The sequence below is a fragment of the Mauremys mutica genome, unplaced genomic scaffold (genome assembly GCF_020497125.1).
Source record: "Mauremys mutica isolate MM-2020 ecotype Southern unplaced genomic scaffold, ASM2049712v1 Super-Scaffold_100070, whole genome shotgun sequence".
NCBI classification, from domain to species: Eukaryota; Metazoa; Chordata; order Testudines; family Geoemydidae; genus Mauremys; species Mauremys mutica.
Window position 1 is genome coordinate 894,674 of NW_025423259.1, and position 21,074 is coordinate 915,747.

A 21,074-nucleotide genomic window follows, 5' to 3' on the forward strand; every position below is an offset into this window, starting at 1 on the left:
CCAAAACTCCTTATTAAGTAGTAGAAACACTCATACAATTAGTATACCCACCCCTATCCACTATCACAGTATTACACATATCATAGAGGCGTTTTTACCTTGAAAATACCGTTCTTTGCAATAACGTGTTGCCACAAATTTCCCTAAACAGCAGTTCTCAGGGTATGGAGGAAGGGTCAATGAGCAGTTCTCGGGGAGGGAGGAAGGGGCCATAAGCCAGGGCTTGTTTATGTAGCTGGGAAAGGGAGGGAGGGGGAGATAACATTTCTTTTACTTTCTTTCACACAAAGGACGTTTATTCCAGCAACTACATTTCTCATGCAGCTGCATCAATGTCAATTCTTACAAGCAACAGAGAGAGGAAAAATATGGCAACTTATTTGTTAAGCAAAGAATTACTGCCTGCTTATGCCTTTGTCCCCAATGCATGTCAGCACATTAGCAGCTTCCCAGCTCTTTTACTGAACCCTAACGTATCCCAACAATTCTAAGTGATAGCAAACAGATCAAAGCCGATTACTTAGCAGATAACCAAAACCTCAAACTAAGCCTAACATACTAGATGGATAGAATTTGAATTAGCAATTTCTCACCCTGACTGATGATACAAGCAGTCCCCCAAGTTTCCATACACAAGCTAGAAATCCCTTTACCCTGGGAGCAGCAGTTCCCCCAGTTCAGTCTTTGTTCCTCAGGTGTTTCCAGGAGTTCTCTTGTGTGGGGAATGAGACCAAGGGATGCCATCACACCCCACCTTATGTAGCTTTTCCATATGGCGGGAACCATTTGTTCCAAACTAAGTTCCCAGTCCAGTTTGTGGAAAAATACAGGTACCAAAATGGAGTTTGTTGTCATGTGGTCTGGTCACATGTCCTAGCATGTCCTGCCGAGTCATAGTAGCCATGACTCATAGGCTGGCTGAAACAATCACTGGAAGGCTAAGCTCTTCCATGGTCCATTGTCTTTGTTGATAAGCCATCAGCTCTGTCTGGCTTCTTCATTGTTGTACCTGAAAGGCTCGTTGTGGTTGTTACCCAGAGTAAGCACATTTGAAATACAGATACAGAGTCAATATCCATAACTTCAAATACAAACATGATCCATGCACACAAATAGGATAATCATATTCAGCACATGACGCATCTTGCACAAAATGCATCATAATTATGTCCTAATCATATTATAACCATACCACTATGCTGAATATGGGGTGTAGTGTCAGATAGGGCCTAATTTCAAGGCACGGGATTTGGGAATGGAACTTCTCCTCTTTCTGGAACAGGAAATAACCCTCCAGCCAGGGCTGGGAAAACTTCCCAGACTCCCAGTGCTGGAGCCTGAATCTACTGCCACTTCATTAGTTACCACCACCCACAATCTTTGTGGTAACTGCAAATTTTATCCGTGATGATTTTATATTCTGTTCTAGGTCATTGATAAGAATGTTAAATAGCACACGGGCAAAAAGCAATCCTTGTGGGAACCCGCTAGAAATAAATCCACTCGACCATGGTTCCCCATTTACAATCCCAGTTTTTAATCTATTTAATGTATGCCGTGTTTATTTTGTATCATTCTAGTTTTTTAGTCAAAATATTGTGCTGAATCAAGTCATATGCCTTACAGAAGTCTAGATATATTACATCAATAATATTAGCTGCAACCAAACTTTTGATCTCATCTAATAAGGATATCCAGTTAGTTTGATAGGATCTATTTTCTCTAAACCTTTTTTCTTCTTCGAGTGATTGCTCATATCCATTCCAGTTAGGTGTGTGCGCGCCGCGTGCACTGTCGTCGGAAGACTTTTACCCTAGCAACCCCAGTGGGTCGGCTGAGCGCCCCCTGGAGTGGCGCCATAACGGCACTGCATATATACCTGAGCCGACCCACCCGACCCTCAGTTCCTTCTTACCGCCCGTGTCGGTCGTTGGAACAGCGGAGAGCAGCTTGTCTGACCTCCGCTTCCCTAGCTTCCTCATAGTTTCTCAGTTAAAATTTGTACATAGTTCTTATATTAGCTTAGGTTTTCTTGTTTTCATAGTTTCAAACAGTTTAGTATTAGATAGTTAGCGGGTTCGGGGGTTAGCCCCACCCGCACCCGGGACCGGAGCGTATGCCCGGCTCCCCGGGTTTCAAGCCGTTCTCGGCCTGCCGCAGGCCTATGCCTATAGGAGATCCTCATAGCTCCTGTTTGAAGTGTTTAGGAGAGTCGCACTTATCTTCTAAGTGCCCGATTTGCAAGGCTTTCAAGCCTCGCACTAAGAGGGAAAGAGACATTAGGCTTAAACAGCTCCTAATGGAGGCAGCCTCAACCCCTCCGGCCGCGGCACCGCCCGCTGTTCTGACAGACTCTCGCAGCGCCGCCACGGCGCCGGGTCACTCTACTGTGCCACCTAAAGCGACATTGGCACCGAAAACGGGCCAAAGACGCTCTCTGTCGCCGAAGGCGAAGAAGGGAAAGGCCGCTGCCTCCACGTCACCGCCGGCCACGAAGCACCAGAGTGCGCCCCGTCCGGACCGCCCGGCACCGAAACCTGCCACGGCACCGGTTCCTCTGCCGCAGATGCTTCTGCCGGCACCGGCGACTCCAGCCCCTGAGAGGCCGTCGAGCCCGGCACCTGTAACCTCCCCAGCTCCGGCCGCGGTAGAGATACCACTGCCATCGACTCCGGAGACATTCGAGGCGGTACGGGACCTCATCGCTATGACAGAACCGGCTGTGCCACCGCCCCCGGCGCCGCCGGTGCGGGCGCCCCGCTCCATGGGCAAGCCGTCCATGTTTAGGCCACCTGCCGGCACCGACTCTCACCGGCACCGATCCCGCTCCCGCTCTCGACGCCGCTCCCGATCCGGATCTGGGCACCGATCGCACCGCCGCTCGCAGTCCCGGCACCGCTCAACCACGCGGGGCCGGTCAGACTCGCGGCACCGATCATTCTCTCGATCTCCGAGTCGTCACTCCCGGCACCGATCAAGCTCTCGGTACCGATATGGCCGCCGCCACTCGCGGAGTCGCTCCCGGCACCGAACACGGAGATCCCGGTCGACCTCCCGGCACCGCGCCGGTCGCAGGTCCCATTCTCGCTCCTGCTCTCGGTATAGGGATGCCTCCCGGCACCGTTCACCACAAAGGCGGGAAATGAGATCCGTGGGCACTTCTGCACAAGGCTTATCTGCTCCACCTTGGCTCTCTCGACACGCCTCGGCCTCTTCACACGCCGATAGCTACTATGTCGATGACCATGACTCTCAGGCCCCTTCGGGAGTTTTTCGACAATCCCATCCCGCGGACCAGGACCCAAACCAGTGGGGTTATTGGACCCCTTGGGCCTACCACCAAAGCCAAGGTCCTACTGTGCCTCCTATGCATACCGTACCGCACGAGTCACGCATCCCGGAGGCTACTATAAGCCGCCCCCCACTTGACACTGAGGTGCCATCCGGTGCGGAGGACGGGAACCAGCCTGTCCAGGAACCCCTGGGGCAAGAACCTTCACAGGGGCCGGAGGCTGACCAAGACGCCATCCTGCCCAGCAATTCCTCCTCCTCCTCTCCCCCGGATGAGACGGTGGCAGGCTCGTCATCAGCAGGTCCCCCGCCAATTGACTTAGGGGCGCACCAGGAGCTCCTCCGCAGGGTGGCACTGCGAATAGATCTGCAGGCTGAGGAGGTATCGGAAGTCAGTGATCCGATAGTGACCATTTTGTCCGCGGACGCTCCAACCCGCATAGCTCTCCCCTTCATAAGGACTATCCAGGCGAACGCTGATACCTTATGGCAGACTCCATCGTCTATTGCGCCCACAGCCTGAGGGGTGGAACGCAGATACATGGTCCCTTCCCGGGGATACGAACATTTGTATGTGCACCCTGCCCCCTCGTCCTTGGTGGTGCAATCTGTGAACGACAAGGAGCGGCACGGCCAGCAAGGCCCGGCTCCTAAGTCGAAGGAGGCCAAGCGCATGGACTTGCTTGGTCGCAAGATTTACTCTGCCGGTGTCCTTCAGATCCGTGTGGCTAACCAGCAGGCCTTGCTAAGCCGTTACGGCCATGACACTTGGGCTGAGGTAGAGAGATACAAAGAGCTCCTGCCTCAGGATTCCCGACAGAAGTTTGCAGCCTTCGTGGAGGAAGGTAAAAAGGTAGCACGCACCTCATTACAGGCCTCCTTGGATGCGGCTGACTCTGCAGCACGTACTGTAGCCTCCGGTGTTACCATGCGCCGGATCTCTTGGCTCCAGAGTTCGACGCTTCCTCCTGAGGTTCAATACACCATTCAGGACCTTCCTTTTGATTCAAAGGAGCTCTTCTCAGAAAAGACGGACTCCAAGCTTCAAAATCTAAAGGACAACAGGGTTATCATCTGTACTTTGGGGATGCATACCCCGGCTACCCAGAGGCGTCCGTTCTGTCCCCAGTTTAACCGCCCTTACTATATGCCTCGCTACAGGCAAGACTCTGGTCGGCGGCGGGGTCGCGGGGGCCGTGGGCGACGGCCTGGCAACCAACCGTCCCAAGGGCGAACCCCTTCTAAGCCATCGGGCCCTAAACCATCCTTTTGAAGATGCGCCCGGGGACGGCATATCGGATCTCTCTCCAGATCCCTCCCTACCCTTTTCCAACCGCCTCTCCTATTTCCTCCCAGCGTGGGCTCGGCTGACCACCGATGCCTGGGTCCTGCGCACGGTGGAGCATGGTTACCAACTCCAATTCGTTTCACCTCCACCTTCCCACCCTTCTTCCCGGTCCCTCTTCAGGGACCCCTCTCACGAGCAACTCCTCTTACAAGAGGTGCACTCGCTCCTAGCCATCGGAGCGGTCGAGAGGGTTCCGGATGCGGAACGGGGCAAGGGGTTTTATTCCCGTTATTTTTTGATTCCCAAGGCCAAAGGAGGCCTTCGACCCATCCTCGACCTGCGAGACCTCAACGCCTACATGCTGAAGTTGAAGTTCCGCATGGTATCCCTCGGGATCATTATCCCTACTTTGGATCCGGGAGACTGGTATGCCGCCCTCGATATGAAGGACGCTTATTTTCATATCGCCATCTTCCCACCGCACAGACGCTTTCTCCGCTTCACAATCGCTCACCTACACTTCCAGTTTGCGGTCCTCCCCTTCGGCCTCTCCACGGCCCCAAGGGTGTTCACGAAGTGCATGGCCGTTGTCGCCGCCCACCTCCGTCGACGCGGCATCTCCGTTTTTCCCTACCTGGACGACTGGCTTATCAGGGGGGACTCGCAGGCCACGGTCCAGCACCAGGTCGCAGAGATCAGACACTTATTCACGAGCCTGGGCCTAGTTCTCAACATAGAAAAGTCTACCTTAGTTCCAACTCAGAGGTTGGATTTTATTGGCGCGACCCTGGACTCCTCTCTAGCCAGAGCCTTCCTTCCGCAGCTCAGGTTCCAGGCCCTTACACAGCTAATCCGCGACCTACAGGCCTCTCGGATGACCTCGGCCCGTGCTTGTCTCCGCCTCCTCGGTCACATGGCGGCTTGCACACACGTCACTCCGTTTGCCAGGCTCCGCCTCCGCCCGCTTCAGCTGTGGCTTCACTCCAGATACCGCCCACACAGGGACCCTCTGGATACCCTACTCACCATCCCAGCGGGTGTCCTTCAATCCCTGGATTGGTGGCTGACCCCTTCCCACGTATGTGCGGGGGTCCCATTCCAGGCTCCTCAACCTTCCCTATCCCTGACAACGGACGCCTCGTCCCTCGGATGGGGAGCCCATCTCGGCGATCTTCGGACTCAAGGCCTTTGGTCGCTGCAGGAATTGAATATGCACATCAACGTCAGGGAGCTCAGGGCAGTACGCCTAGCATGCCAGGCGTTCCGATCTCGCCTCCACGGCCGTTGTGTCTCAGTCTTTACGGACAACACAACGGCAATGTACTATATCAACAAGCAAGGAGGGACCCGCTCTTCCCCTCTCTGCCATGAGGCGATGCTACTGTGGGAATTCTGCATAGCCCACTCAATACACCTGGTAGCGTCGTTCCTTCCCGGCGTCAAGAACACCATCGCGGATCGCCTGAGCAGGTCCTTTCTCTGCCACAAGTGGTCACTGAGAGCGGACATCGCTCATGCCATTTTCCAACGGTGGGGATTTCCCCGTGTAGACTTGTTTGCGTCCCGATTGAACCGCAAATGCCAGGAGTTTTGTTCCTTTCAAGGCCTGGCACCGGGCTCTCTGTCGGACGGGTTTCTCCTTCCATGGACTCGTCACCTGTTCTACGCCTTTCCTCCCTTTCCCCTCATACACAAGGTCCTGCTGAAGCTCCAACGGGACAAGGCACGTCTCATCTTAATTGCGCCAGCGTGGCCCAGACAACACTGGTTCACCACGCTGCTCCGTCTATCGGTAGCCAGCCCAATTCCTCTGCCGCTTCACCCAGATCTCATAACACAAGATCACGGCACTCTCCGTCACCCGGACCTGCCGGCCCTCCACCTCACGGCGTGGCTCCTCAGTGGCTAGACCAGATGGAGTTGCGCTGCTCTGCTCCCGTACAGCACGTTTTATTGAGCAGCAGAAAGCCTTCCACTCGGTCTACATACCTGGCCAAGTGGAAGCGCTTCGCTTGCTGGGCTCAAGCGCGTGACGCTATTCCTTCGGAACTCCCGCTTCCGATGGTCCTTGACTATCTCTGGTCGCTGAAACAACAAGGTCTTGCACTGTCCTCCATCAAAGTGCACTTAGCGGCCATCTCCGCTTTCCACCCCGGTGAGGGGGGATATACGCTGTTCTCTCACCCGTTGACTACTCGCTTCAGAAGGGGCCTTGATCGTCTCTACCCCCAGGTGCGTCATCCAACTCCCACCTGGGACCTCAATCTGGTCCTCCACATGCTCATGTCTCCGCCCTTTGAGCCACTGGCCACCTGCTCCTTGCTGTACCTCTCATGGAAGACGTTTTTTCTCGTGGCTATCACATCCGCCAGGCGGGTCTCTGAGCTCAAAGCACTCATGGTGGACCCGCCGTACACCATTTTTCATAAGGACAAGGTGCAGCTACGTCCACATCCGGCGTTTCTCCCAAAGGTCGTGTCCGCGTTCCACATTAACCAGGATATCTTCCTGCCAGTTTTCTTTCCGAAGCCTCACGCATCTCCGCGAGAGCAACGACTCCGCTCCCTCGATGTTCGCAGAGCGTTGGCTTTCTATATTGATCGGACAAGACCGTTCCGCAAATCCCCGCAACTATTTGTGGCAATTGCTGACCGGATGCGAGGTCTTCCTGTCTCGTCACAGCGGATCTCCTCGTGGCTCACAGAGTGCATTCGCACATGCTATACTTTGGCTAATGTCCCTTTGGGCCATCTCACCGCCCACTCTACCAGGGCCCAGGCATCCTCCGCTGCCTTTCTGGCGCAAGTGCCTATACAAGAGATATGCCGAGCGGCGACCTGGTCGTCCGTCCATACTTTCACCTCACACTACGCCCTGGTCCAACAGTCGAGAGCTGATGCAGCCTTCGGCTCCGCGGTCCTGCATACCGCCACGTCTCACTCCGACCCCACCGCCTAGGTAAGGCTTGGGAATCACCTAACTGGAATGGATATGAGCAATCACTCGAAGAAGAAAAAACGGTTACTTACCTTTGTAACTGTTGTTCTTCGAGATGTGTTGCTCATATCCATTCCACACCCACCCTCCTTCCCCACTGTCGGAGTAGCCGGCAAGAAGGAACTGAGGGTCGGGTGGGTCGGCTGAGGTATATATGCGGTGCCGTTATGGCGCCACTCCAGGGGGCGCTCAGCCGACCCACTGGGGTTGCTAGGGTAAAAGTCTTCCGACGAAAGTGCACGCAGCGCGCACACACCTAACTGGAATGGATATGAGCAACACATCTCGAAGAACAACAGTTACAAAGGTAAGTAACCATTTTTTAATAGGTACTAATTATATTACCTTCCTTTAATTCTTTATTAACGAAATCCAGTATCGACTGCTCCATTATTTTGCTCAGTATTGATATCAGACTGACACTCTTGTAATTAGCTGGGTCATCTCTTTTACACTTTTTAGTATTGGCACAGCATTAGCTTAATTCCAGTCTTCTGGAATTTCCCCAGTGTTCCAAGTCCTAATTACAATCAACATTAATAGTCCACCACGCTCCTCCACCAGGTCTTTAAAAACTCTTGGATACAAGTTATCTGGACCTGCTTATTTAAACATGTCTAACTGTAATAGCTGCTGTTTAATGTCCTTGTGAGTTCTTGTTGGAATGGAAGGAATGTCGTCGTCAACATCTTATGATACGAGTACATAAGAATATAAGAAAGGCCGTACCGGGTCAGACCAAAGGTCCATCTAGCCCAGTATCTGTCTACCGACAGTGGCCAATGCCAGGTGCCCCAGAGGGAGTGAACCTTACAGGCAATGATCTAGTGATCTCTCTCCTGCCATCCATCTCCATCCTCTGACGAACAGAGGCTAGGGACACCATTCTTACCCATCCTGGCTAATAGCCATTTATGGACTTAGCCACCATGAATTTATCCAGTCCCCTTTTAAACATTGTTATAGTCCTAGCCTTCACAACCTCCTCAGGTAAGGAGTTCCACAAGTTGACTGTGCGCTGCGTGAAGAAGAACTTCCTTTTATTTGTTTTAAACCTGCTGCCTATTAATTTCATTTGGTGACCCCTAGTTCTTGTATTATGGGAATAAGTAAATAACTTTTCCTTATCCACTTTCTCAACATCACTCATGATTTTATATACCTCTATCATGTCCCCCCTTAGTCTTCTCTTTTCCAAACTGAAGAGTCCTAGCCTCTTTAATCTTTCCTCATATGGGACCCTCTCTAAACCCCTAATCATTTTAGTTGCTCTTTTCTGAATCTTTTCTAGTGCTAGAATATCTTTTTTGAGGTGAGGAGACCACATCTGTACACAGTATTCGAGATGTGGGCGTACCATGGATTTATATAAGAGCAATAATATATTCTCAGTCTTATTCTCTATCCCCTTTTTAATGATTCCTAACATCCTGTTTGCTTTTTTGACCGCCTCTGCACACTGCGTGGACATCTTTAGAGAACTATCCATGATGACACCAAGATCTTTTTCCTGACTCGTTGTAGCTAAATTAGCCCCCATCATGTTGTATGTATAGTTGGGGTTATTTTTTCCAATGTGCATTACTTTACATTTATCCACATTAAATTTCATTTGCCATTTTGTTGCCCAATCACTTAGTTTTGTGAGATCTTTTTGAAGTTCTTCACAATCTGCTTTGGTCTTAACTATCTTGAGTAGTTTAGTATCATCTGCAAACTTTGCCACCTCACTGTTTACCCCTTTCTCCAGATCATTTATGAATAAATTGAATAGGATTGGTCCTAGGACTGACCCTTGGGGAACACCACTAGTTACCCCTCTCCATTCTGAGAATTTACCATTAATTCCTACCCTTTGTTCCCTGTCCTTTAACCAGTTCTCAATCCATGAAAGGACCTTCCCTTTTATCCCATGACAGCTTAATTTACGTAAGAGCCTTTGGTGAGGGACCTTGTCAAAGGCTTTCTGGAAATCTAAGTACACTATGTCCACCGGATCCCCCTTGTCCACATGTTTGTTGACCCCTTCAAAGAACTCTAATAGATTAGTAAGACACGATTTCCCTTTACAGAAACCATGTTGACTATTGCTCAAGAGTTTGTTTTTCTATGTGTCTGACAATTTTATTCTTTACTATTGTTTCAACTAATTTGCCCGGTACCGACGTTAGACTTACCGGTCTGTAATTGCCGGGATCACCCCTAGAGCCCTTTTTAAATATTGGCGTTACATTAGCTAACTTCCAGTCATTGGGTACCGAAGCCGATTTAAAGGACAGGTTACAAACCTTAGTTAATAGTTCCGCAACTTCACATTTGAGTTCTTTCAGAACTCTTGGGTGAATGCCATCTGGTCCCGGTGACTTGTTAATGTTGAGTTTATCAATTAATTCCAAAACCTCCTCTAGTGACACTTCAATCTGTGACAGTTCCTCAGATTTGTCACCTACAAAAGCCAGCTCAGGTTTGGGAATCTCCCTAACATCCTCAGCCGTGAAGACTGAAGCAAAGAATCCATTTAGTTTCTCCGCAATGACTTTATCATCTTTAAGCGCTCGTTTTGTATTTTCATCGTCAAGGGGCCCCACTGGTTGTTTAGCAGGCTTCTTGCTTCTGTACAGTACAGCATCTGTTTTTCTCCAAATCCAGGAGAGAACACTTATTGAACACTTTTACCTCTTCTGCATTATTTTTGATAATTCTGCCATTTCCGTCTAGTAATTTATCACTACCATTGTTAGGATTAATATACTTTTCAAAACTTCCTTCTTATTTTCATTGATTGGTCATTGATTTCTGATAGCTTCCCTTACCAATTTTCTACAATTCTGACCTTCTAACTCAGGGCTGAGCAACCTTTCAGAAGTCTTCATTTATTCACTCTAATTTAAGGTTTTGAGTGGGCCAGTAATACATTTTAACATTTTTAGAAGATCTATAATATATAACTAAACTATTGTTGTATGTAAAGTAAATAAGGCTTTTAAAATGTTTAAGAAACTTCATTTAAAATTAAATTAAAATGCAGAGCCCCCCGGACTGGTGGCCAGGACCCGGGCATTGTGAGTGGCACTGAAAATCAGCTTGTGTGCTGCCTTCAGCACCCGTGCCATAGGTTGCCTACCCCTGTTCTAACTAATATTCTTTACTACTGACTTCCCTTTTCTTCCTTATATTTTATTTGGAGAGTGTTTCCTACCAGGGAGCCATTAGTAGTGTCCAGAGACAGCCCCATCTCCTATATCAAACTCTGCTAGTAGGTATGTGATAAATGTGAAGACCCTGCCTCCATCTGTCAGCTGGGAGACACAAAGGTTCTCTCTTTCTACCCTCTGATGCCGCCTGTCTGTTCTAGGCAAGGTGGAGTGAGACTCTGTTAACATGGGCCTCCCGGGGCTTCCATTTACCTGGTGCTGCTGTTCCGTGAATAGTGGGGTTGTGAGTGGGGCAGCAGGTCCTGAGTGTTGGACTCTTGCTCTTTCAGAGGCCGGTGACCTTCGAGGAGGTGGCTGTGTATTTCACCAAGGAGGAATGGACTCTGCTGGACCCCACTCAGAGAGCCCTCTACAGGGATGTCATGCAGGAGAACTATGAGACGGTGACCTCGCTGGGTAAGGAGTCCTGTCCCCTGGGTTATTAGAAGCTGTGGGGTCTCTGAAGAACCTGAGTAGTAATAACTTTATACCTTTATTCGTCATACAAGTTTTGACAAGTTTCCTTGCCCCCCCCCTTTTTTTGGGGTATATACCCCCCACTAGTAACATGTTTTGTCATGGGCCTTGTTGGTGCTGTCAGTCATTTTAAAATTGCATTGAATGTATCCTTATTGGCTACATTCATAACTACATTAATCACTGTAGCTTTCATGCCTTTTCCTCATTTTAAGAGGAAAATATGCTGCCTGTAGAATTCTAAATTGAGTAAATAGGTGTGTGACTCATGCCTGGCTTGTGTGACAGTCAGATGAGTTCTTTTAGGAGAGCGTGTAATGTTGCCGTTCAGGATCCCATGGGTGAAGGGATAAGCGAGCCGTGGGAGGGACGGAGACGGGGGGTAGTAGATATGCCAGGACATGGGGCAGGTGTGTGCAGGGTTAGAGCTAAGAAGCAGCAGGGAGGTAGGAGGCTGTGAGAGACAAGGAGAAAATACAAGAAGTTTTCAAGTTGCCGGGAGGTGGTGCTGGCTGAGAGTAATGGGAAGAAGGGGAGGGGAGTGTGGAGGAAGGGCACCCAAGAAGTGGGGTGGGTGGGTCAGTGGGAGGGAGGAGAGGTTTGGGGATTTGGAGCTGTGGGGGATCCCAGACCTTTAACCCCAAATCCCTAACCAAGCCTTATTGCTTTAGAGCCTCCACTCCAGTTTTATTTCTGTTCAGTTTCACTTTATTATACATTTTTTCCCCAAAATATTATTATTTTAACTCTTGACGTCCCTCTCCCACTCATTATCCCCCTCCGCACATAACCTCCCCATCTCCTATGCACAGCGACCCCGGCCACCGATCCTGAGTCCTTGCTGCATCCTCCCTCCTATAGCAGGGCCCCTACCCAGGCACAAATGGGCACTTCGTCGATGATGTCACAGGGTGGTATAGTCTGTACAATTTTTACACCTATAAGATTACATATTCCAAAGCCCTTCACACCAGTCGGGCTTATCTCTATACGCCGATACAGTCTGTTCCCCAGTGTTCCCTTCCTAGCTCTGATGCCGCAGAGCCTGGCCTGTGTCCCTGTTCCCGTTTGCCCCCTAACCAACATTCATGGGGCCTCATCTGGAGCACTGTGTCCAGTTTTGGGCTCAACACTCTAAGAAGGATGTGGAAAAATTGGAAAGCGTCCAGCGGGGGGCAACAAAAATGGTTAGGGGACTGGAACACATGACTTCTGAGGAGAGGCTGAGGGAAGTGGGATTGTTTAGTCTGCAGAAGAGAAGAATGAGGGGGGATTTGATAGCAGCCTTCAGCTACCTGAAGGGGAGTTCCAAAGAGGATGGATCCAGACTATTCTCAGTGGTAGCAGATGACAGAACAAAGAGTAATGATTTCAAGTTGCAATGGGGTAGTTTTAGGTTGGATATTAGGAAACACTATTTCACTAGGAGAGTGGTGAAGCCCTGGGATGGGTTCCCTAGGGAGGTGGTGGAATCTCCTTCCTTAGAGGTTTTTAAGGTCAGGCTTGACAAAGCCTTGGCTGGGATGATTTAGTTGGGGATTGGTCCTGCTTTGAGCAGGGGTGGGACTAGATGACCTCCTGAGGTCCCTTCCAACCCTGATATTCTATTATTCCAATTTCCTTCCCCCCTCCACTTTGACCCCATTTATAGAGTAATATTCTCAGCTATACCTGAACCAATCATTGTGCTGAAATTTAACTAACCAATTCTAACATATTGTGACATAATTCTCTAACCCAGGCGTCGGCCACCTTTCAGAAGTGGTGTGCGGAGTCTTCATTTATTCACTCTAATTTAAGATTTCATGTGCCAATAATACATTTTAACGTTTTTAGAAAGTCTCTTTCTATAAGTCTATAATACATAATTAAACTACTGTATGTAAAGTCAGTAAGGTTTTTAAAATGTTTAAGAAGCTTCATTTAAAATTACATTTAAAATGCAGAGCCTTCTGGACCGGTGGCCAGGACCTGGGCAGTGTGAGTGCCACTGAAAATCAGCTCGTGTGCCGCCATAGGTTGCCTACTCCTGCTCTAACCAATTATAAACCAGTACCCTAATTAACTTACACCTGGCAACATTAATTATACAGAAGAGAGAAACAATTAGAGAACCAGACTGATTAACAATGTAAAAGTGGTGGCCATAAAGATAAAGCAATACAGAAATGAGGGTTTCACAACCACAACCATTGATAAGTGATTTCTTCCCAGACACAGTGCTATCAAATTAAGGTTTCTTTAACCATCTTAAGCTCCGGACAGGATTGTCTTCCTAACAGCCCAATAGCACCTTATTTCAGTGTGACTGGTTTGGGATGTGAGGATGTGACCCTTCACTTCCCAGCTTATGGCTGCCCCTGCTGCTTAGCCAAAGGCCTTAGCCTAAGAACAAGGCCTCAGACGGTCACAGTAAGAGAAGGCCCAGACACAGGCAGACTGTGATTTTGATTCTTTGTTTTCATACTCCTGTAACTAGCTAAGTGATAAAAATACACCTAAGTTCTTAAACTATAGGCTTTGCAGGCAGGCCTGAATATTGCCATTCTAACAAGGGTTCTACCCCTTCCCCCATGCTGCGTCTGTCTTGTCTATTTAGACTAAATTCTTCAGAGCATGGGCCATCTACTATTCTGCATTTGTACTGTGCCTAGCACAATGGAGACACACTGTTAGTTGGTCCTTAGACACTCAGGTAAAGCATATGATTAATAATAATAATAATTCTCCTGCCACTTGGAGCCAAGGAAGCTGGTCTTGGGATGTTACTGCTTAAAAATGATCTGAGCTTAAAACCATGGACTATTCTTTGTGACAAGTATCCCACAAATTCCACTGACCTTCTGGTTTTCTTTGCCTGGTATAGGGTTTCTAAATTGCAAACCTGATGTGGTTTCACAGCTGGAACGAGGGGAAGAGCCGTGGGTCCCGGACCTCCAGGGTTCTGAGAAAGAAGTGCTCCCGAGAGCTGCCTGCACAGGTGAGGACTTGGTTAAAGCAAGTCAAAAACTGTCCGTGAATACAGGAAACATTTGGGATGCCTACAAAGACCCTGTGAGCTCTCCAAGTTCAGGATTGTTCCCTGCAGATGTGGAATAATTAGGCAGATGTCACTCATGGCTTCCCACCTATCCTGACTAACAACTGTCAGCAGATCCCTACCTGATCCCAGTTTCCCCTGCATGTTCTGGTGAAATGCAGACCAAAACTGATCCCTTCCTCTCTCCTCTGGGGAAAATCAGCTCCTGATAGGTTTGATCTCTCCTGCACATATTTTGGTTTGTTCATCCCTTTTAAAATTCCTGTCTCTGAGATTTCCTTTCTCTCAGGCACAGGGAGTAACCTATGTCTGGAATCTCTCTGTCTCCCATCAGGTGATAGGATGGTGCGTGAGAATGAGGAGCAGAAACCCCAGCAGGAAGATGCTGAGCAAGGAGAACCATATGAGACATTATCAGGAAGACCCAAAGGGAATGTTTCCAGGAGTTGTGCAGTCCGAGAAAAAGTAAAAGCCTCTGAGACTCAGCAGAGGCCAGAGGAGAACTTCAGTAGCCTCTCAGACCTTATTACACATGAGAGAATCAACTTTGAAGAGACGCCCTACACATGCTCTGAGTGCGGGAAAAGCTTCAGTCACCGCTCTGCCCTCATCAGACATCAGAGAATCCACACAGCGGAGCTGCCCTACACGTGCGCTGAGTGCGGGAAAAGCTCCAATTGGCGCTCAGACCTTATCACACATCAGAGAATCCACACTGGAGAGAAGCCCTACACATGCTCTGAGTGCGGGAAAAGCTTCAGGCACTGCTCTGCCCTTATCACACATCAGAGAATCCACACAGGAGAGACGCCCTACACATGCTCTGAGTGCGGGAAAAGCTTCAGTCACCGCTCTGCCCTCATCAGACATCAGAGAATCCACACAGGGGAGCTGCCCTACACGTGCGCTGAGTGCGGGGAAAAGCTTCAATTGGCGCTCAGACCTTATCACACATCAGAGAATCCACACTGGAGAGAAGCCCTACACATGCTCTGAGTGCGGGAAAAGCTTCAGTCACCGCTCTGCCCTTATCACACATCAGAGAATCCACACAGGAGAGACGCCCTACACATGCTCTGAGTGCGGGAAAAGCTTCAGTCACCGCTCTGCCCTTATCACACATCAGAGAATCCACACAGGAGAGACGCCCTACACATGCGCTGAGTGCGGGAAAAGCTTCAATCGGCGCTCACACCTTATCAGACATCAGAGAACCCACACAGGAGAGAAGCCCTACACGTGCGCTGAGTGCGGGAAAAGCTTCAGTCAGCGCTCAAACCTTATAACACATCAGAGAATCCACACAGAGGAGACGCCCTACACGTGCGCTGAGTGCAGGAAACACTTCAGTCAGCGCTCACAGCTTATCAGACATCAGAGAATCCACACAGGAGAGATCCCGTACACATGCTGTGAGTGCAGGAAAAGTTTCAGTCACCGCTCTGCCCTCATCAGACATCAGAGAATCCACACAGGGGAGCTGCCCTACACATGCGCTGAGTGCGGGAAAAGCTTCAGTCGGCGCTCAACCCTTATTACACATCAGAGAATCCACACGGGTGAGCTGCCCTACACATGCGCTAAGTGCGGGAAAAGCTTCAATCAGCGCTCAAACCTTATAACACATCAGAGAATCCACACATGAGAGATCTTCTACACATGCTCTGAGTGCGGGTAAAGTTTCACTGAGCACTCAGACTTTGTCAGACATCGTAGAATCCACAGTGGAGAGAGACCCTACACATGCTCTGCATTTGGGAAAAGCTTCAGTCAGATGTCATTCCCTATTAGATATCAGAAAATCCAAATGGGAGAGAACTGTAAGAAATGCCTTTATTAGGGCTTCCCAATTATTTGTTTTAAAAAAAATCACATTTGCTAATTCCAATATAGTGATCTTTGCACCATCTTCACTGTGGTCTCTCAGCTCTGCCGGATGAGTTGCCTGCTTCTGCCTTTTGCAGCTCACCCTTCTTTGGGGTCAGTCCTGTGATCTTTTCTATCAGCTCCTTTCCTTTTGAGTTGTAGGAGCGTGTGTCCCTCCAGCCAGGAATTTCATCAGCTCCAGGTGGGGGAGAGAGGGTTGATGCCAACAAGCTACCCTGAGGCAAAAGTTACCTGTGCCTTACATCCACTAGGACTGTACATGGAATTGGGTGCTCAAGTTAGTGATTTTGGTGTAAAAAGACAATTATAGTTGTAGAGCAGAAGCAGCCCAGGGAGTGAACCTAACAGACAATGATCAAGTGATCTCTCTCCTGCCATCCATCTCCACTCTCTGACAAACAGAGGCTAGGGACACCATTCCTTACCCATCCTGGCTAATAGCCATTAATGGACTTAACTGGATAAATTCATGGAGGTTTTCTTTTAAACCCTGTTATAGTCCTAGCCTTCACAACCTCTTCAGGCAAGGAGTTCCACAAGTTGACTGTGCGCTGTGTGAAGAAGAACTTCCATTTATTTGTTTTAAACCTGCTGCCTATTAATTTCATTTGGTGGCCCCTAGTTCTTGTATTATGGGAGTAAGTAAATAACTTTTCCTTATCTACTTTCTCCACATCACTCGTGATTTTATATACCTCTATCACAGGCCTGCACAACATGCGGCCCGCGGAGCCTCACTGTGCGGCCCGCCGGGAGATTCTAAACCCCCCCCCCGGCGCTCTGCGGGCAGTCCAGAGCCCTTTGAATCCCAGACACGGCAGGGAATCAAAGGACTCTGGGCTGCCTGCAGGAACAAGGAGCCCAGAGCCCTTTAAATCTCAGCGGGGTCCGGGATTCAAAGGGCTCTGCGCTGCCCGCTGTGGCTGGGAGCCCAGAGCCTTTTAAATCCCAGCTGCGGCCGGGAATCAGAGAGCTCTGGGCTGCCTGCAGCCGTGGGGAGCCCAGAGCCTTTTAAATCCCAACCGCGGCCGGGAGTCAGAGGGCTCTGGGCTCCCCGCGGCTGCCAGCAGCCCAGAGCCCTTTGAATTCCAGCCCCTGGCCGCTGATTGCCCCCTCCCCAGACCCCTGCCCCAATTACCCCCCAGGGCCTATCTAAGCACCACTGGTCCTTGTCCCCTGATTACCCCCTCCCGAGACCCCTGCCCCATCTAAGCCTCCCTTCTCCTTGTCCCCAATTGCCCCCTCCTAAGACCCCACCCAACTTCCCCCCAGGACCCCACCCCCTACCTGTCCCCTTATAAACCACCTGGATTCCCATGCTTATCCTATTGCTGCCTGTCCCCTGACTGCCCCTCTGAACCTCTGCCCCATCCAACCCCCCCTGCTCCTTGTCCCTTGACTGCCCCCCCAGAACCCCCTACCCCTTCTCCAAACCCCAAACCGCTTACTGTGCCACTCAGACCAGCGTGTCTGGCTCCATGCAGCTCCAGACAGTTGCTGCCATGCTCCCCCATGGAGCCCCCCCACCCCCAGCACCTGCTTTCCAGATTTGAACACCTCAAAATTCAGGAGTGCTCAAGCTCGGTTTGGGCAGCTTTTACTTCATTTCTCCCAAATCAAATATACTGATCCACTGTAACTTGCTGTAGAAAAAGTAGGATAAAATTGAGCAAGAAATGCTTATTAGGACTGGAATTGCTATTTTCAACAGCCATTGCCTTTTTGTTTGTTTGAAAGGAAGACAGTGATATTGCATTGGCAAATTCCCCATAGAAACAAAGAATAATAAAGGCACCTCAACTTTTCCTCATTTATGGAGGACAGTCTTATAATATGCATCCAGATATCTTCCAATCACACAAGCTGAAAATTGTTCCACTTTACTGCAGCTCTGTAACCATATGGGAACCAATCCTGTCTGTGTTTTGTGCACATCCAAAATTCCGGCTGAATGACCCGCCCTGGGAGCGAGTTACCAGTGACCCAGGGCTGGGGCAGCAGGAGGTGTCGGGGGGGACTGGTGAGGGGGAGCCCAGGGCTGGGGCAGCAGCAGGGTGCAGGGAGGGCACTCGTGGGGAAGAAAGGGGGAAGCCCAGTGCTGGGGTGGCAGGGTGTGTGTGTGGGTGGGGGGAGAGCCCAGGACTGGGGCAGCAGGAGGGTACGGGGGGAGCCCAGGGCTGGGAAGGGGGACAGCCACAATTTTTTTTGCTTGGGGCAGCAAAAAACCTAGAGCTGGCCCTCCGGGTTCCCCCAGCCGCCGGAGCCCCGGGCCCTTTAATTTGACCCTGAGGGCTCCCAGCCACCTCTTTAGCTGGGAGCCCCTGGTTGATTTAAAATAAAGCATCACCTCCCCACCCCAACCTTCCTTTTTGGCCCACAGCTGTTTTGGTGGGGCGGCGCTGGGGAAGGAGGGTTTGTTTCCGCAGGGCTGGGCGGCCCTGGGGCGGGGTGTTTCCTCGGGCTGGGAGGTTTCAGCCCTCAGCTGTTTTCTTTGGAGGAATGTGGCCCTCGCCGCTTTACGAGTTGTGCAGGCCTGATTTATTGTCTCTCTGTTCTCTCCTTCTTCTCCCCCCAATTCCTCATCTCTAATGTCTCTGCCTTTCTCCTCTTACTCCCTCTCCCCTGCCCTTTCCAGGAACTCACACTCTACAGCATTTAGGACAAGCCAGAGCTCCCATGTTCTGCACATGAGCCTGTGTCAGAGGACGTGTGACCCCGGTCAGAACCAGTCACCACATCAATATGACCCTTTATGGGCGACTTCTCTGCCTGCTCTGCAATTTACATCTCTCCCCCCGCTTCCTCCCCCCCCCCCTGCCGCAAACAGGGTGGGGTACAGCTCTGACTGAGAGGCCTAACAGGAGAAATTTCAGCCCAAAGACAAATTTGTGTGAAATGCTGAGAAGTGAAGAGCCCCCTTCCCCTCCCCCCAAATCCCCAGAACTCTAGAGTCACCCCCATGGCACCAGCACAGGGAACCCAGTGAGATGGGGTTACAGAATACAAGGGGGAGGGAGCAGGGGAGAGAGGTGACAGGGAATCTCTCGCTCTCCTTCTCTCTTCTCTTTCCTTCCAGGAGCTGCAGTCACAGCAGGGAGGGGTTTGTCTCTTTATTAGGGATCCCTCTGTGTCACGGAGGCTGCACAAGTCATAGATTCTGTGACTTCTGCAGTGGCCACTGTGGCTGACTCCGTGGCTGCCCCAGCAGCTGGCCTGGGGACAGCTTGAGCAGTGGTTCCAAGGGTGGCAGGAGCAGCCACAGCTCAGTGGCTTCTGGCACCTGTCCCGAGGTGGCCGGAGCAGGGCTGGCCTCTGGGGCTCCCCTCACCTGGCAGCATCTGGAGTGGCAGTGGGTCCCTGGGGCTTCTCCCCCAGTACATGGTGCCACAGGCCCCCTGGACTCCCTGCACCCACAGCTGGTGCCATGGACCCCCTGGGCCTCCCTCCCCACGATTCAATGCGGGGTATTTATGGTATAAGTCATGGCCGGGTCATGGGCAATGAGCTTTTGGGTTTTGCCCATGATCTGTCCATGACATTTACTAAAAATACCTGCGATTAAATCTTTGCCTTCCTCATTATCGATCAAATAAATCGAAACGCCTCCACCTGCAAGTGGATTTAGCCCAGGACCCTCAGAGTCAGCAGCTGTTACGCCCCCACTGATCTCTCTGGTCAGGTGTCCTAGCGCTGGAAGCCTCCTGTTTAGATCCTAAAATAGCATTTTTGCACCGGGGGGGCTGAAATTTTGGACCGGACATTGTAGCTCCACCGTTATTTTACTGAATTGCTTCAAAACAGCAAGTCAAGAAAGTCTCCTAAGTGCCAGGCTCTCTGCCATGGAAACAGCTGCCCCTGCTCTCCAGGAGTCTCCAGCCAGCCCCGCAGGCCCCGGCTCCAGCCAACCCCTGCCGCACCCCCCTGCCCTGCCTCCAGCCAGCCCCGCACCCCCTGCCCTGCCCGCAGCCAGCTCTGCAACCCTGCCCTGCCCACAGCCAGCCTCTGCCTGCAGCCAGCCCCGCACCCCATGCCCTGCCTGCAGCCAGACCCTGTCTGGGCCAAGCCATGCATCCCCTGCCCTGCCCGCAGCCAGCTCTGCAAACCTGCCCTGCCTGCAGCCAGCCCCTGCCTGCAGCCAGCCCCGCACCCCATGCCCTGCCTGCAGCCAGCCCCTGTCTGGGGCCAGCCCTGCACCCCCTGCCCTGCCTGCAGCCAGCCCCTGTCTGCGGCCAGCCCCGCACCCCCTGCCCTGCCCGCAGCCAGCCCCTGCCTCTGGCCAGCCCCGTACCCCCTGCCCTGCCCGCAGCCAGCCCCTGTCTGCAGCCAGCTCTGCACCCCCCTGCCCTGCCTCCAGCTAGCCCCGTCTGCTGCCAGCCCCACACCCCCTGCCCTGCCTGCAGCCAGTCCCGCACCCCCTGCCCTGCCCGCAGCCAGCCCCTGTCTCCAGCCAGCCGCGCATGCCCCGGCTCCAGCCAACCCCTGCTGCACCCCCCTGCCCTGCCTGCAGCCAGCCCCGCACCCCCTGCCCTGCCTGCAGCCAGCCCCGCACCCCATGCCCTGCCTGCAGCCAGCCCCTGTCTGGGGCCAGCCCTGCACCCCCTGCCCTGCCTGCAGCCAGCCCCTGTCTGCGGCCAGCCCCGCACCCCCTGCCCTGCCCGCAGCCAGCCCCTGCCTCCGGCCAGCCCCGCACCCCACGTCCTGCCTGCAGCCCTGCACCCTCTGCCCTGCCCGCACCAGCCACATCCTCCCTGCCCTGCCTGCAGCCAGCCACTTCCACACCCCCTGCCCTGTCTCCAGCCAACTCCTGCCACACCCCCTGCCACTCACCCCTGCCTGAAGCCAGCCAGTCCTGCACTCCTCTGTCTCCAGCCCTGCCAACCCCTGATGCACCCCCACTGCA

General features: G+C 51.6%; 1 long non-coding RNA gene across 1 annotated transcript; it reads left to right on the forward strand.

Annotated features, from left to right (window-relative positions):
* Positions 1-11,130: 11,130 nt before the first annotated feature.
* Positions 11,131-14,666, forward strand: LOC123358478. Its single transcript, XR_006575732.1, has 3 exons — positions 11,131-11,187; positions 14,114-14,227; positions 14,622-14,666. It is a non-coding gene; the product is annotated as an uncharacterized LOC123358478 (long non-coding RNA).
* Positions 14,667-21,074: the final 6,408 nt, after the last annotated feature.